Source organism: Carettochelys insculpta, chromosome 3 (assembly GCF_033958435.1).
Source record: "Carettochelys insculpta isolate YL-2023 chromosome 3, ASM3395843v1, whole genome shotgun sequence".
NCBI lineage: Eukaryota > Metazoa > Chordata > Testudines > Carettochelyidae > Carettochelys > Carettochelys insculpta.
Window position 1 is genome coordinate 177572685 of NC_134139.1, and position 18823 is coordinate 177591507.

The window sequence follows — 18823 nt, forward strand, 5'->3', positions numbered from 1 at the left end:
CAGAGGTTGGAATGACCTTGTTTATTTTCATTAATTGGTCCAGGTATTTATATAGCCTGTCTCACTGAACCTGAGCGTTGCACAAACATACTAGGGATTACCTACATCATATCACTGATTTAGAAATTGTCATCCCTATTCCACAGATGGATATCACAGAGAGGTCAAATGATTTGCCAAAGTTAACACAAAGTCTGAGGGAAAGCTAGGAACTTTTAGTCCATTGCCTTAACCAAAAGAGTACTCCTCCCAACCTCCAGCATCACTCCAAGCAAACGACTTAAACATGGGCCAGAGTTTATGCAGTTGAGTGGTGCTATTGAAGTCAATGGAGCTACTCGTGTGAGTCAAAGTAATCCACACTTTCAGTTCTTTGCAAAATTATGTCTTTACTTTGCAAAGCTATGCAGTGAGACCCAAATGGCACCTTGGGCACAGATCTGAATGAAGTATGGTACATAAACTCCTCCATCCTTGGAGTAGCTCTGAGATGTATTGTATTTACCCCTGAGGCACGGTCCCTTCTTGTTTTTCGCTTGCTCTGGAGAAGAATAAGTTGTTGCTCACTATACCAGCCCTGCTGGATGCCACCCACAGAAGAGGAGTAATTAAGACTGTACCGTTCCCCCACACTCTAGCCATCTGCTGGAGCATACCCCCATGCAGCCATGTGAGGGAGGTTCTCACTCCCATTCACACCTCAATGCAGGTGTGTAGTCCAAGTCCCATCCTACCTCCAGAAAGTCCTTCTAATCCTACCCCTGCCCATGTTCTTCCCTGTCTCTTATGGCTGTTCAGCCAAATTCACAACTCCATTTCCAGTACTAGGTCTTTTTCCTGCTCCATGGGATTTTGCCATTAATGTCAAAGAGAGAAGGATCAAACCTTTTTAAAAAAATCTAATTTGGATTGTAGTTATGCTGATTGACAACTTCACCACAACTGCATTGAATTGCTGTCTAAATCACTAACATACTTTGGTATCTTAATTAACTAGAGTCATAGTTGAATTGAATTGGTTTCCTTAGAGATCTTTCAGGGTGGCTGTCAATCCAAAAAGGTATCTTCTAAAAAATGCTGCTTTTCTGTGCAATTGCTTTAGATACAAAGATACATCTCTTCATCTCCTCCTTCCTGGTTCCTTCATTTTCTTATTTCCAATTTCACTCCTATTGCCTTTTTAATATATTCTTTTCTCTTCTCTTATGTTTTAATTATCATTCTATTTGAGTTTAATTATTTTCTTCTTTCAGCTAACTCCTGTCTTATACAGCACACTATCTCACCACCCTTTTCAGTAAAGCCCTTTCTATTAGCTTCACCTGCTTCTTTTAAGGGGCTTTTTCTCATTTCTAATAATTCCTTTTTAACACATTAGTTGCCTTTACACAGCGAGGGCTTGATTTGCTTCTTTGCACTGGCTTTTCAGTTGTGTAAGTCCATTGAGTTCAAGTAACTCACACTTAATTTGTGCCAGTGCAAGTGAGAGAAGATTTAGACCCTGAAGGGATCTGGAATGGTCCAACAGAGGACTGCTGCTCATTGCCCTTTGTAAATAAAGGTAAGACCCTTAACATTATAGACCCAGGCACGCAGAAGTAACGTGCAGGAAGAGGTTAACAAATATTCTCTCTCTCTCTTCCCATCCATTCCCCTACCTGTCATCCCTTCCCTCCCTGCATCCTCCTAAACTTAGGGCTTTATTTTGAACTACTTTACACTGATATCAACCTATCCACTTCTGTGCAGTTACTTCTGACCTACCCTGGTCAAAGTGAGAGCACAACCAGGCCCTTTCTTTCTAATAAACCGTTTTAGTTTTTCACTTTTCAATTTATCTTAAGCACTGTGGCTAGCCTTCCTCTCCATTGCCTGCTCCCCAGCGCAGTTATCATTTAATGACACTTCCCACACTTTCATCAGTAAGGCTACTTAAATGAGCCAATGTGCTCCAGCTGAGGAATGCTACTGGCACTGCAGTACAAGCAGCCTCAATGGCCCTTACAATAGTGCTAAAGCCCTCAGCTGCATCTACACGTAATCGTCCTTTCGAATGGGCAAAAATCGAAGTTCATTTTTCGAAAAAGAGGCAATCGAAAGACAGTACCTGCCGCCATTTTTCAGATCGGAGTTCCGATCTGCTTTTTCGAAGTTCTGTCCTGGTCTTTCGAAAGAGAGCATCTACATGGCTCCAAGCCCTCTTTCGAAAGAAGGGAGGCAGGAAACGCTGTGGACAGGGTCCCATGGCTGACAAGCCCTTCCGGGGCAGCAGCCAGCCGCCTCCTTTAAAGGGCCCCTCCCTCCACCCTCCCCTCCGCACGAGCTGAGTGCTGGCCAGCCTGTTCCTGCCCGGCAGAGCCCACTTACTTGTGCTCATGGAAGCCCAGTGACAGCTCCTGCTGGTGGACGGCATCATTATGGATGCCCTGCTGGCAGTGCTGTGCACCCTCGCCGCAGCTGCACCTGAGCTCATCGGGTGGCTGCAAGGTCCCCTGGGGGCCATGGGGCTTCCCTCCCGGGCCACCAGCTGGTGCCCCCCCGGGTGCCCCAAAGCCTCTGGACCCACCCCAGCAGCACTGACTGGTGGGAGCACGTGGTGCTACGGAAGTGGGGCTAGGAAAGGTGGCTGCAGAACTTCTGCATGTCGAGGCAGACCTTCGAGGAGATCTGCCACCGGCTCGCCCCCGCACTCCGGCACCATGACACCTGCATGCGGCCAGCCCTCACCCTGGAGAAAAGGGTTGCTATTGCAATCTGGCAGATGGCCACCCCGGACTCCTACCGCTCTGTGGGACAACAGTTCAGGGTGGGCAAGGCCACTGTCGGGGCTGTACTTATGGAGGTAAGGTGGGGCTGAGGGGAGGCGGAGGGGCTGGGGCAAGGGGAACCCTCCCCTGCAAGGGGCCAGATGGGAAGGGGACGGGAGCTGCATGGGCCAGGGGCTGGATGGGAGGGGGGCAGAATGGGCCCGAGGTGGGGGGTGAGAGCCACCACACCCACACTAGAGCATGTGTCCCCCTTCTCCCTCTGCAGGTCATCCGGGCCGTCAACACCATGCTGCTGCATAGGGTCGTCCATCTGGGGGATGTGGACAACACCATCGCCGGCTTTCAGGACCTGGGATTCCCGAACTGCGTCGGAGCTTGGGATGGCACGCACATCCCCATCCATGCCCCGCCACACAACGCCGGCCAGTACGTGAACAGGAAGGGTTACCATTCAGTGGGGCTCCAGGCCCTGGTGGACGCGAGGGGATGTTTCACGGACCTCTATGTGGGCTGGGCTGGCTGCACCCATGATACCCGGGTGTTCCAGAACTCCAGCCTCTGCCGCCGCATGGGGGCTGGCACATTTGTCCCCCAGAGGGAGATCCCAGTGGTGGGAGATGTCACCATGCCGCTATGCATGGTGGCAGATGCAGCGTACCCCCTGCAGCCGTGGTTCATGAGGCCCTACGCAGGACACCTCAACCCCACCCGGGAGGAGTTCAATGAGCGCCTCAACCATGCCCGCAACATGGTGGAGCAGGCCTTCGGGAGCCTAAAGGGGCGATGGAGGTGTCTCCTCACAGGCCTCGAGGTCGGGGTCCCCAACGTGCCCCACGTGGTGGGCGCCTGTTGCGTCCTCCACAACATTGTGGAGGAAAAGGGGGACACCTATGTCCCTTGGTGGGGGGCCTCCGGACAGCGCTCTCTATGAGCAGCCGAGCACTGCCCCATTCGCCAGGCCCACCAGGATGGCCACCGCACCCGGGAGGCCTTCAGGCAGGCTTTTGCCAAAGGCCTCCTCTGACCTGCATGCACACCCACATCCCACGCACATCCATCACCCACCCTCCCTGCCACCCCGACTCCCACCCCCACCAGCACCGCACCCGCACATCCACCACCCACCATCCACCAAGGAGCACAGCATGGGGCGATGAACAATAAACAAACTTTATAAAAAAATGTGTTTTGTGGCTATTTACGTATGGGGGAACCTAATTTGGAGGGGGGAGGGGGGCATGTAACCTGGAGGGAGGCGGGGGGACACTCATTCTAGGGCAGGTGTGCTGGGCCACAAGCCCTGTTGGCCCCTGGAGCCCCTGCTCCCCCAGATGTGGGGTCCCTGGTGGGGCGGGGGGAAGGTGCAGGTACCACCGGCAGGTACCGGCGGCGGGTGAGCCTGGTGGCGGCAGCGGGGGCAGGCTCAGGGACAGCAGCAGGGGTTGGCTCGGGGCGGGAGTCGTCTGGGGGGCCAGGAGCTGGGCCACAGTGTCAGTGTGGTCCCGGATGGCCTGGCTGATGCCCTGGAGCGTGTCCAGCATCCTATCGCAGTGCACCCTCCACCACTCCATGTCGGCCCGGGCTAGGTACAGGTGCTCCTCGGCCACCTCGGCCTGCCGCTGAGTGGCTGGGTCCTCCTCGGATCTCTGGGGGGCCCTCTGGCCACGGCCCCAATGGCACCCTGCCTGGGGTGGCGTCCGGACAGGAGCTGCTGGTGGGCTCTCCAGCACGAGGGATGGTGCAGGGCTGTCCCAGCCCCCTGATGGTGTGGCTGTGTGGAGAAGGGGGAGCATGTCAGTAGTGTGCCCCAAACAGACGGGACTCGGCTGTGGTGTACCTGCCCAAGCCGACCCCATGGGGCCCCCACCCCCACAAGGAACACTGACCCCCCAGGGAGCACCGACCCACCCCCCTCACCCTTCCCCAAGACTGGGCCTCCCAGCCTGGGTGTGATTCCAGGGGTCTTTTCCGCAGGAGGCCCTTCCCAGGCTGCGATATGTGGTCCCCGGGCACCATCAGGCACTGATCAGCCGCCACCCCTGTGCGGCTTATGGCACTGTCCACTGAGGGCAGGTGCTGGGCATGGCTGATGTGCCACCTCAGGGTGCCGCATCCCATGTAGGGGCTGGCCTGTGTATGGCCCAGCCTGTGTATGGCCCAGGACCGGCGGTCCCATGTGTGGGCGCCTAGCTGTTGCATCACTCCCCCCTTGGAGTAGGTGTGCGCCCGTCTCTGTATGTACCAGAGGGTCCCCGGTGACATCTGGAGATGCCCAGGCCTCGGTTGCCCGGCTGGAGGAGCGGGAGGGGATCAGGATTGTCGGCTCCCCCTCCTCACTCAACCAGTCCGTAGTCCCCACTCTGGGCTGCTCCTCCACCTCGGGCAGCTGCAGCTCCTCCCCGGAGGTGTCCAGGAAGGCAGTGAGGGGGGAACTGTCCTGGGGCCTCAGGATACTACGGAGCTCCCAGTAGAAGGGGTAGGTCGCTAGATCTGCCCCGGAGCATCTGGCCTGGTCCGTGGCCCAGGCGTACCCCTGATGGAACTCCTTAACTTTGGAGCATACCTGCTCCGAGGTAAGTGCCGGGTGGCCCTGGGCCTGGGGGCCTGTGCCCAGTCAGGCAAAGGCCGAGGCATTATGCTGCTTCCCCCCCATGTGTCGGAGGACCTCCTCATCCTGCCAGAGATGGAGGAGGTCCTGCAGCTCCCACTCCGTCCAGGAAGGGGCTAATTTTTTCTCTCCCCCTGGGAGCCCTGGGAGGCTGTGGAGGGCTCAGAGGGGGTGGCCGTGGGGCTTGCGGGGGGGCGGGGCTGGCTGCTAGCCATGATTGTGCTGGAGCATGTGGCTGGAGCACATGTATAGCCTGCTCTGAGCACGCTCTCAGCTTCCTGCCACAGGTTTCCTGTGTGTGTGGGGCTTTAAGGCAGCCAAAACCAGGGACCACAGAGTCTCGCTGCTGCCAGCTGGAGCAGCCCTGCGCTCCAGCTGATCGGCGCCATGGCGGACGTGTCTTTCAAAAGAGTGGGCTGTGGAGCATCTACATGTGTATTCTTTCGATTTATTATTTCGAAAGGGAGAGATCTTCCTGATACGGGATCGGGGTTTGGATTTCGGTTTCAGAGCCCCATTCTTTCGATTTTCTTTCGAAAGACAGGTTTGTACATGTAGATGCTCCGCCCGCTCTTTCGAAAAAGGGCCTCTTTTTTTTAAGGTTTTTGCACGTGTAGACGCAGCTCTCGTGTCCTAGGGATAAGGCAACTCCAGCTATGCAAAACTGAAAAAGGAATGGCTATTCCCATTCTGCTGACAACATTTCCTCCCTGACTTTGTTGAATGCAAATTATTCATATTTTTGTTCCACTGTCAATTAATTGCAGAGAAATAAATTAATACAAAACAAAGTATATTAAAATCATGATGGTTAATCACAGTTGTAATCACATTGTAAATAATAGAATGCCAATTTAAATGTATTATAAATATTTGTGATTGTTTTTCTGCATTTTCAAAATTTATTGATTTCAATTACAACACAGAATACAAAGTGTTGAGTGCTAACTATAATATTTTCATTGCAGATATTTGCACTGTAAAAAGATAAACAAACAAAATAGTATTTTTCAATTCATCTCAGAAAAGTATTGCAGTGCAATGTCTTCATCACAAAAGTGCAACTTTTAAACACAGAATTATTATTTTGGGGGGTTACAATTAATCATAGTAAATGCAAGTGACTAACAAACAAAATTACTTTTTAATGATGTTAATCGCAAACCTCTCTTTTGACTCCCTTCACTTACTGTACCACATCGCTTGATGGATATTGGTACAGTTCTACTGTATTCTCATGATCTGGGTTATTTCAACACTAGCCCCCGCCTTTCAGAAGGGGGATGCTAATGGATATACTTTGGCAGATGCTAATGAGTCTCTGACGTGAATATGCAGTGCCTCATTAGCATAATAGCAGCTGTGGTGATTTGAAAGTGCCGCTTTCAAATTGCATGCTGCCCATATAGATGGGGTTCTTTCAAAAGAACCCCCACCCCAGACTTCAAAAACCCCTTATTCCTATTTAGTTTTAGTAAGAATGGGATTTTGAAATCTGAGGGGTTCTTTCAAAAGAACACCATCTACATGGGTGGCATGCAATTCAAAAGTGACACTTTCGAATTGCTGTGGCCACCATTATGCTAATGAGACAATGCATATTCATGGAGCACCTCATTAGCATATCCCCAAGTATCTCATTAGCATCTCCCTTTTGAAAGGTGAGGACTAGTGGAGACATAGCCTGGAGTGATTAAACATCAGAAAAAGTTAATGTGGCAAAGCAGCAAAATTCAGATCTTCTAACCAGAATGTGTGTTAACAAAAACAAACAAACAAAAAAAGCCTTTTTGGTGGTTCTCAGCATAAAAAGATGGTCATCTGTAGTTATTGCAAGGTGGAGTTCCAATACCATCAAAGTACTTCAAGTAAGCAGTGCCACCTACACGTGGCTCCTGCTTTCACCTCCAGTTCTTATGCTACAGATAACCCACCAAAAGCAAATGAATCCAACCAGCTGCGAAAGACAATGCTTACAGAGTATCAGGATCGCTACAAGTTCATAGATTGAATAAAGTACAACTTAACTAATGCTATTGCAAAGAGGATAGCTATGGACTGTGGACCATTCAGACTTGTAAATGGCAGAGGGCTAAAAGATGTTATTAAAATGACATCTTTCAATCAGTCATACATCTTGTCCGCCCGAAGAATTCATGAATTCATGAACTATGTCACAACTAGAAGACTACAAAGTTGGAACTTCTAAAAAATGCACTAGCTGTTGCTTTGACTGGTGTCTTTTGGACATCTTGAAGCAATCTTATGAAGGAGTCAGCACACCTCACTGCTGCTGCATCGACACTGTGGTCATTTGCTTTAACCCTGAAGAAACATCTGAAGAGACATTATGCTGAAGCATGTGCAGAACATTTCTTGGCTGTCTCGAAAGAACAGAATATTCAAGAAAAGGTAACAGTTACTACTAACAGTGCATGTAATATGGTAGCAGCAGATTAGTCATTTGCCTTTTGATCACATTGTATATATTGCTCACAGCCTGTTGCAATCCATTGCATTAGTACTCTGTAATGGTGGTTTTATGTAGAAAATGTGTGGGCCATTTTAAACACAGTCCAGCTAACAGTACCAAGTGAGGAATAAAATAAGTTTCAAATTGACAGAAGCAAGAACCTCTTGTTCAAGATATTTCAACCAGATGGAACGCTACATTGGGTACAAGTCAATTTGCAATAAAATCAAAGACACATTAGTTCTTCAAAAGGACAATCAGTACCAACAGGTAAGGATTTTGAAAAACTACAACAGTTGGAAACTCTGTTTGAGTCCTTCAGGTTTGTGACTTGGGTGAAAACTGTATGCCTCTTACTGCATGGTTTTAGGAGCATTCTGACATGTATTTCATGTTATGGAATTCTAAGGTGACAAACCATCTTATAGCAGCAATGAAGGGTCCTGTGGCACCTTATAGACTAACAGAAAAGTTTAGAGCATGAGCTTTCGTGAGTTAACTCACTTCTTCAGATGCTACCCATCTTATGTTATTTAACCCATCTTATGTTATTTAACCCATCTTACGGTATTTGATTTAATAACACTTTAACTGGAGATCTGACAAATGCCAAACAGGTCCCAATATAAGATTTTTAAAGATAGATACAACACTTGCCTCACTGTTTAAGTATCAATAGTGCCTTCCAAAATCGGAGAAGGGTGAAGTGTGGAACATGGTGTCAGGAGTCTTAAAAGAGCAAAACTCTAAGGTGGAAACTACGGAGCATAGGTACTGATTCCATAGGTGCCCTGAGATGGAGCACCCATGGGAAAAAATTAGTGAGTGCTCAGCACCCACCAGCAGCCAAGCTCTACCCCACCCAGCGACTCTCACCCATCACAGGCCAATACTTCCCCCCCTACCCTTCCCAACACCTCCTGGCCACTGTGAAACAGCTGTTTTGCAGGTTTTGGGGTACTCTAGGAGGGAGGGAGGGAGAAGAGATATGGTGCACTAGGAGGAAGAAGTGGGGGAGAGTTGAGGTGGAGATAAGGTTTGGGGCAAGAGGTGTTGGGGGTCTAGAACCCGCTGGCTAGAGGGGAAATTGGTGCCTATGCTACAGTGCCCTATCCACCAAAAAAAGAAAACCAGTCTTCTATGGGTGGTGTCTGACCCGTGATGAAGCAGAATGCATGCTGGCAAGCTCTGCTTTGGACAGTTATCAAGGCGTACTTACCATTAGCATGCAACGAGTTCGCTGGACTGGTAGTAAAAGCATAAAGGAGACAAAAATGTCCAATATAGCTAACATATAAATACCTTGCAATGCTGGCTACAACAGTGCCATGCAAACATCTGTTCTCACTTTCAGGTAACATTTTAAATAAGAAGTGGAAAGCATTATCTTCTACTAGTGTAAGCAAACTTGTTTGTCAGAGTGTTTGGCTGAAAAAGCAGTATGACTGAATGGACTTACAGGCTCTAAAGTTTTACACTGTTTTGTTCTGTTTTGAGTGGTTATGTAAAAATATAAATCCACATTTCTAAGTTTCACTTTCATGACAAAGAGTTTGCAATTGTATGAGATGGCTAGAAATACATTTTTACAGTGCAAATATTTATAATCAAGATAATATAAACCAGTGTATATTTTGCAATTTGTGTTATGACTGAATTCAATATATTTGAAAATGTAGAAAACATGTAAAATATTTAAATGATATTCTATTATTTATAGTGTAATTAAAACATAATCACCACTATTTTTAGTCTTGTGATTAATTTTTTAAATCTTTTGACAGCCCTAATTTGCTGTAATTGTTTTAAAATATCACACACAAAAAATCAGAAAGAACATTTTTCTGGCTATTCTTGTCTCAGTTCCTGAGCATTCCACGACCATGTGACAACAGAGAGCAGAGAACATGTACAAAATATCAGCCAGAAGGGGAACTGGAGATGGGGGAAAATGCACACAAATGTCCCATGGATTCATAGCTCCATCCTTTCAGGGTTGACCAGTGGGTCTGATGGGGTAAAACCAGCAGGGTGACACATGGCGTCGTCGCCTCCCTTCCTGATTCTACCAGCATTCTCAGATTCCCCTCTGTACTCTGTAGCGACCTGCAGGAAAGGTTGCACATTGGGAACAGATTGCTTCTGTAAAGTTAAATTTTACTAAATGAATATAAACAAATACCTCCATGGGAAGCTCATAAACGATCTGCCATCTCTTATGCAGAGGCAATACGTGTACTGTATCATTCATACATCATGAGTCTAAATACACATTGCAGCTGCTGAATTTTCTTATTACTGAGACACACATTCAGCAGTACTATCTTATTTCTTTATGTCTCTGTTGAGACAAAACTACAGTAAACTTGACAGTCAGTCACTGCTTTGAAGCACTAGACTTTACTGGTGAATCTGTCCTTCCATACTTCTATTGAGTTGGGAGCCATTGGGCTAGGTACTATGCAAACACACATTAAGACACAAAGTCAGATTTATCTTTACCTTGAGGTTTTTGTACTCCTTTACACAAGCACAATAAGATATATTCTGATTTGGTGGGGTTTTACATACACCTTGTACTAGGATAACTCAATGCCGTTGGCCCCAGAGAACCTACTAACTACCTTTGTAATTGTTCTAAATCACAGAAGTATCAGTTCTAAAAGCAGACAGCTAAATTTATAGCCTCAGAATGCCCCTTGAAAAACCAATTTTGTGATATGATTAAATTGTGGTTGCACCTGAAGCCATTATATGAGCAGTAATGAGATTCCTCACACAACCTGGCCCTTCCTGTGCACGATAATTAGAGAAAACTTGCATCCCAAAAGACAGATTCTCCAGAGTGGTGGCGGTGGGGAATAGAGGATAAGCCACCTATTTAGCCCAAGCTCCTCGGTATATCGGTCTCAGCACAGAGCTATGCAAATGTGCATTCAGAAAATTAGCACAGCTAGAAAGCAAACATCCCACAGGGCAATCAATCCCCAGCAAAGGATAATGGGAACCCTGTTCAAGCAGCTGTGTCCTGCCCTCTGCACATTAGCACCTGTCGGTGGAAGCAATCAGTCCTGGTCAATGGACAGCTCCCCTTACAGCTCAATTCATACAATGATCATTAACCAACACAGTGGCACCCCAGGCTGCCAAATGGTACCCCTTTCTTTCTGAACACAAGCAGACAATGCCTTGTCCAAGTAGCTGGCACTGCTCTTTTTAATCTTTTCTTTCTTTTCTCTCTGTTTTGTCCTTTCGCAGTGAGCAAGGGGAAATCTACTGAAGGTAGAAATTAGGTTATTCAATTTAATTTCAGTATGTGTTCCACTACAGGGTATATGAGCAATCTTGATTGACATAAGTCCCTTACACTTAAAACCAGAAAGTAACTTTTAATCTACATCAGTTGATAATTATGTGACTTGAACTTATTTATCAACATGGACCTTAATTTATCACTTTTGAAAGGTGGGGAGGGAGGAAGGATGGATGAAAAACAGCACTAGAGAAAGTGATGACAGCCTGGAATTTGAATTACTCTCCCTGGAATTGAGAAATTTTGCAAGAACGTCCTTTACGATGGTATACAATTTAATAAACTACACAATACAACACAACTGGATTCTTACAGTGTTTTTCCATAACACTGCATCGCTGAAGCTATGTCTAGATTGCAGAGATCTGTCGGGCAAAAGATACACAAATTGATACTGTTCTGGTGGGAGTGGATTTCCTAATATTTGGCCCATCTACAGGGGGTCAAATATAAGGGTAATCCCCTCTGCTGACACATCTCTTCTCTCTCTTGAAAAGAGGATGACCAGGATGTCGGCAGAAGGCTCCCAGAGTGGTAGACATCCATTGGGAGACCTCCAGGCTCCTGACAGAAGCCTGAAATCTAAACACACCCTTAGTGACTAACAAAATTTATGTCACAGCTAAAGGAGAAAGAGATAGTATAAGCAAGAGAGAAGAGATGTTTTCAACTGCGAGCTGAACTGCTACAGTGAGTCAATGAGTTAGACCAGTAGCTCTTAACCTTCACAGCAGCCTGCACCCCTTTAGTTCTTAAAATATGTTCTCACACCCCTTATGAAAAGTCAAAAATGGGCATGGGGGTCCTATACATTTTTAAATGCATATTAAATATATGTAAAACAGTTTTATTTTATTACTCAACACAAGCAATAGTACAGTAGGCATACAAAATACACAAGTACTACCCACAGATGTTGTGGAGTTTTGCTGCAGAAGTTAACTGTAACTGATGCACTTACAGTTAGTGGCTAACTGAATTTAAACAAAGCCACTGCGCTGCCATATCATCATAATGTACAATGTTAATAAATACATAGATGAATAATAATAAATAATGATGAAACAAAGTTGTTGTACTTATATGCCTGTGCTTAATTTGTGATTTTGATGATCTACCGTCTAAAAAAATCTGGCATGTCTCGTACCCCCACAAAGGGCATCATGCAGCCCCAGGGGGTACATGCATCACAAGTTAAAAACCCCTGGGTTAGACTCAGAGCACGAAAAGATGAATCCTGTGGTTCATTTCTAGTTGGCCAAGGTTCTGGAGAAGAAGGTGCTCTCACAATGCTGCAGTTGCAAGAAGACCCATGCTGGATGCTCATAAGAATCAAAGGACTTTTAAGGCAGACCCAACATAACGCTGATTAAAAAGTCCCCATCACCATAAAAACTAGTCAGGAGTAGGGACAGGAAGAGATCAAAATCTTTACCAATTTGGAATCTGGGGTCTTAATTCAAATACCACAGATGTCAACAGGAATCCTTCCAAAGGTCCATAGGAAATCTGCCGCAAATTTAGGAAATTAATTCAGACCTTCCAAATCCCAGCTGAGTGCCTTTATCACTTTAATGTTCTGCCTGCCTCTGGAGACAATATCGGACATAAGACATCCCCATGTATACTGTGTTTGAGGGCCAACAAGTGCTTTTAAAGATGAACAAGTGGTCTGTGTACTGAAAAGCTATTGGGGATATGGGTGTGTGTGTGTGTATATATATATGGAGAGAGAGTCATACCCTGAGATACGCCTATTCAGGTTACGAGAATTCGACTTTACGAGGAGTTTCATTTAATACCCCTGCTTCGGCTTATGAGGCATTTCTTCGCATTTATGAGGACTGATTTGGATTTTGCGTGCCTCAGCGGGACGCAGCCATCCTGCAGTGGGAGAAAGGCATCTCTCCGCAGTGCCCGGCACCAGTTTCCCAGAGCCCCCAGCTGGCCGCAGCAGGCACCCACCTCCAGAGCCGGGAGAGGAGGGGACACCGCCCATCCGTGGAGCCGCTGCCCTGGGCACCTCGGCCCGCCCCTGCCTTTACCTTGACCCTGCTGTGGCTGGTCTGGGTCTCTGCCTTGGCACTGCAGCAGCAGCATGCCCCGGCCCAGCCAGGGGCCACGGGCTCCCTGCGCTCCTGACAGTGGTGGTCGGGGTCGGGCGGAGGCTGGCATCTCTGGTAGGTGAGCACCAAGGGGATGGAGTTGGACACATTGGTCATGATGAAGAGGCCGATCGGCGGGGCAGCGGCGCCCTGCAAGAGGGTGGCAGTCTGGTGCAGGGAGGTGGACTCGTCCGAGTCCCAGCAGTAGACCACGCCACTCTGCGAGACATGGGTGCTGGGCACACAGCCCATCCCAGCCCTGCCACTGCTGCTCGCCCCCCACCAGGCAGCTAGGGGGCCGCCGCCACCCGCCCTGTGCAGCTGTGCCTTGGGTGCTGCTCACCTCCTGCAGCATTCCATCCCATTTAGCACCTGGCTCTCCCGCTGCTGCTGCCTCAGCCGCTGTTGGTGGGGCCTCTCTGCCGCGCAGCCCCACATGGGTGAGGCATCGCCCCTCGCCAGCTGGGAGCCCCCTGTGCCTGTCTAGCTCCCCACATGGCCAGCCCCTGGCACCACCCCCTCCCCACTTAACCTAAGCTGCGCTCAGGCCGGGCTGCCTCCCGGTGCCCTTTTCTTCCCTGCCCACCCCCTTGCACCAGCCCCGCTTCTGCAGCTGTGGGCAGCTACCTGGCTTTGCGCTACCCCTCCCAGGCGCTCTTCAATTTCCATTCGCCTCGCAGCCCTGTCTCTGCACCTGGGACAGCCCCCCAAAAGCAAGTAAAGAGCCATATTGTAGAGCAATTAATGAAGGGAAAATGTCTTGTTAGGTTGTGTTATGATAATTGATGTTAACTATTGAAGTAGTTGTGCCCATTTTAATGGGATTTGGTGGTGTTTTAGCACAAATGGGTGTAAATTTTGGGGCTCAGGAATGCATAAAATTTTTTCACATTGAAATTAATGATAATTATGTTTTCAACTTATGAGAGTTCACCCTAACAGGGGTTTTTCAGGAACAAATTACCCCTGTAAGGCGGGGGAAGACTCTGTGTGTGTGTGTGTGTGTGTGTGTGTGTGTGTGTGTGTGTGTGTGTGTGTGTATATATATATATATATATATATATATATATAAAAGAGATTTAAACAGGAAAGAACCAGGGGACTATCTACATTCTGAATTTATAATTTATGCCAACATACCTGGGAATTACAGAATATTTGTTATCTAAGGTCACCCATTTCTAATGTATATGCACAATTCTGAGTGCAGCTTGGTAAGACTGGGGTGAAATCCTTTACCATTCATTCACATTTAAAATTAAATATCAATGTTATCAAGTTCTCATCCTGCATTCATTCATTCACTTTGCAGAAACAACCAAGCCCTTGGAAGTTTCCTAATGCATCCTTGTAAAAAGTCCATATTTATCATGAAGAGTCTCTAGCAGTCAGTTTCAAAACCACACAGTATTGATTAGTAACAGAGAGGAAGCCATGCTAGTCTATACACTATGAAAACAAAAAGCAGTCAAGTAGCACTTTAAAGACTAGCAAAATAGTTTATTAGGTGAGCTTTCGTGGGACAGACCCACTTCTTCACACCATAGCCAGACCAGAAAAGAAAGCTCACCTAATAAACTATTTTCCTAGTCTTTAAAGTGTTACTTGACTGCTTTTTGTTTGATAGTATTGATTAGCTATATCACATACCCAGTCAGTGAATCATGTGACCTGGCACTTCCCAGCTATCCAGAAAATATTCATTCTTTTATTTTTTCATGGATTTTCCAAAATCTGAGCACAGGGAAAATTAAAATTTCCATTTCTACAATACAATTAGAACGTTCCTAATACTCCAGTTTCTGCTCCTGGAAGAGTATCCCTGTATATACAACACTGAAGTCTTTTTGGAGGTATTTCTCAAAATCTTAGTTAATTGGTTTGCCTCCTATGCTTCAAACAATTGCCCACATTTAAAGCACAAGTAATATAAAGAAGACAATGAAATCAGGCTTTATGTGCATTTAATGGAATATCTCAGAATCTTATCTAGTTTGTATGTAATATACTCTCACTTAAGTGCATAGCCCATACAGTACTTTGTATTGCAAGCAATATGTAAGGTATTCTAATGAGGCTTCCCAGTTTTAAATTGGCAGTAATATAAAAATAATATCCTCTGTCTTTCAAAACAGGCAGGAAATCATTTAAGAATCCATGCAGAAGGTGTGCTTGGCAAGAATTCAGTGATCATTTCTACAAGTCAGCTCCTCTTTCAAATATGACAATTTTGTCTTTGAAAAAAAATGCTGCAACTGACAGTGGAGCTTGATTGGCAAATTACTTGTGCATTTATGAGGTTTTCCTGACCAACATGAATCACTAGTTGTTGTGTGTCTCTGCGTGCTCACATGATACGTAGGAGTGAACAATACAGGAAAGATCTTTCCCTCCCTCCCCACCCCCAAAAAAGAAAAAACTCTTCCTGCTAGGCTGGCTTGATTAAAACGGGACCCTGCTAAAAGTCTGGTTGGCTGCAGTGGCTGGCTCTATATAGCTCCTGGTTGCATCTAGCATGTCCTTTTGGCTCTTAGGCACAGGAGTGGCCAGCAAAGCTTTGCACACTGCCACAGCACAGGTGCCACTCTCAGTACAGGCTCCACAATTCTGATTGGTTGGGAACCAGAGGGACTGATCACCACTTCTAGGAACTGCCTGAGGTAAACAACACCTGAAGCCCATACTACAAACTCCTTCCCTCCTGCACCGCAACCCCCCCCCCCACTTCTTCCAAACTCCCTCCCAGAGCCCAGACCAGAGCCTCCCCCTGAACCATGAACCCCTCATTTCTGACCCCATTCTGGAGCCTATATCCCCAGAGCCCTTGCCCTATATCCTCTCCTGTACCCTAAGTCCCTGAGCCAGCCTAAAACCCCCTCCTACGTACCAAATCCTTTAGCCCCAAACGCAAGCCTGGAGCTTCCTCCTGTACTCCAAATCCCTCCTCTCCAGCCCTACTCAGTAGCCCCCTCCCTCAGCTGTAGCCCCACTCCCTGCTGCAACCCAGCTCCCTACACCAGCCTGGTGAAAATGAATGTGTGAGAAAGGGTGGAGGAGAGCAAGTGGTAGAGGGAAGGGAGATGGAGCGAGCTGGGGGTGAGGTCTTGGAGAAGGGGCAGGACAGGACAATAGTTGTCTCCAGGGTCCTTTTTCAACCAGTCAACCCAAGAAGGAGATGAGTTTTCTTTTTTGTTGTTAGTGTTGGGAGTGTGGGAAAGAGATTTCCTGTGTGAGAAAGTTGGCAACCCTACCTTAATTAGGATGATATTTTACATGGGAAAAACTTGCAGTGGTTGCATAGGTAACAAATGGAGGTGTCATTCTTCTGAGTTTCACATACAAAATAGACTCTATTTATGAGAGTCAACAAAACAAGACATCAGTTTGATTGGGCCCTACAGAGGTTACGGAAAGAGAAAAAGCACCTGAGAATCTGGGCCACAGCCTCTTTGATCCAAACTACAGCACAGAATGTGATGCTTCAGAAAACAGCTTCTAATTATAAAATGCCTGTTTCCACAATATCAATTTAGAACTCACACGTTCCATTCCAGGTACATCTTATCAGAGCAAGATAACTTACAACTCGTGTATGCATACATATTTTTTATGGTAGATGAGCTTCTTCTTTGAGCACTGAATCTCTCCCAGCATCTTCCTGAGCATTTGCTCATCCTGCCATCGATTTTCTCTGGCCTGGTCTACTTTAGGTTGTTAGGTCAAACTTAGCTGACTTAGGTTAATTTTCTTAGCTATCAGCCACACTACAGGGTCCCTTCCACCAACTTTACCCATGAAAGCTCATGACCTTATAAATTTGTTAGTCGCTAAGGTGACTGCTTATTATTTGTAAAGCTACAGACCAATACATCTACCCCTCTGAGATTATATAGAAGGGAACAAGGATGCAAATCACAGATCATACTTGCCCAGGAGTAAAAATATCATCCATCTCTATGTACAGTTCTTAAATCCTAGTGTTAGAATAGCCTTTTTTACTATCCAGTTCAGCAGTGTTCATTCATACATATGCCTGTATCTAAGTTCAGGGACAGTTGTGTGGTCTAAATACTGCCCCACACCTTGAGCATTTAGGGATGCAGCCTTGCTATGCAATCCATATATAATCTGTAACTTTAACATAAACACACAGGCTACGTCTAGATTGCCGAGAAATGTTGGCAAAAGATATGCAAATTGCACAACGCATTTGCATATCTTTTGATGACACTTCAGTCAGGAAAGGCTTTTCCGACATATGGCCCCTTCACACAGGGAGGGCCAAATGTCAGAAAAAGCCCCTCTGCCCAGATATCCCTTCTCCCTTGTGGAAGGAGGAGTACAGGGACATCTGCAGAATGCTCCCGACCCGCAAAAGTTTTGTCGACAGAAGCCTGCAGTCTTGACATGGCCATAGTGTCAAATATCTTTGCCTGGCTTTTGATGGAATCAGATCCATACCATCGTGGACTATGTGCGTATCAGATTTCAAAAAAGAAGCTGGGTTTGATCAATTCTTGAATAAAACACCTACGAAAAAACACAGGCGCTGAAGAAGATTATATTAACCATAATGGTCACTTAATAGGATTCCTAACACAGTAGTTCAGGATGGTGAAGGACATCAATTTGGCCACACTCAGAATTTAAGCAGCAAACTCCTACAGGGCCTGATCCAAAGTGAATTGACAACCAAATGAAAGACTCTCGCAGGCTTCCAGTGCAGCCACGTGACTATTTTTTTCTAATAACTACAATAAAAGGAAAAAAATATCTTTTAACTTTCACGATCAAAAACTGCAGTGTCACTGGGCCATGATCTGAATTGCTCCTACACTGCTGCCCAAGTAAGTGTCATAAGAAGACTTTGAAAACATGTAAAGCACTTTTTAAATGTATTTGTGTCTGTGCGCACCAGCCGGGCCAAATTCTGCCCTGATTTGCACCACATGAAGATTTAGTAGATGCGATGGCACTGCATCATGTTGAAATCAGGGTCAAATTTACTTTATTTACAACAAACATATATTTAGATAATCCTTAGCGTTTAAGGCCAGAAGGGACCATTAGATGAACACAGGCTCTTAAATGTCACCTAATATTGAGTTGCACAGGTTGACCCTCTCTAGCCGAGCACTCTCTCTTCTGGCAACATCTGTAATCCAGCATGGTTTTAGTTAGCCTGACAACCACTTATCATGGGTGTGGCCAAGTTTACCATGGTGCCAGAAAGTTTGGTTACAGCCAGCAGTCTTGACGCTCAGGGTGCATCTACACTAGCCGCCTACTTTGAAGTAGCTGGCACAACATCGAAATAGTATGCGTCGCATCTACATGCACCGTGCGCTATTTCGACGTTGAAATCGACGTTAGCCATGAGACATCAAAATCGCTATTCCTACCCGAAGATGGGAATAGACCTCTACTTCAACATTCAATGTCGAAGTAGGGCATGTGTAGATGATCCGCATCTTGCTACGTCGACATAGCGGGGTCCTCCATGGTGGCCATCAGCTGAAGGGTTGAGAGATGCTCTGTCCAGCCCCTGCGGGGCCC

At 46.7% G+C, this 18823-nt stretch overlaps 1 pseudogene; it reads left to right on the forward strand.

Annotated features, from left to right (window-relative positions):
• LOC142010729 (uncharacterized) overlaps positions 1–18823 on the forward strand; it is a 159880-nt pseudogene that overhangs the window by 74523 nt on the left and 66534 nt on the right.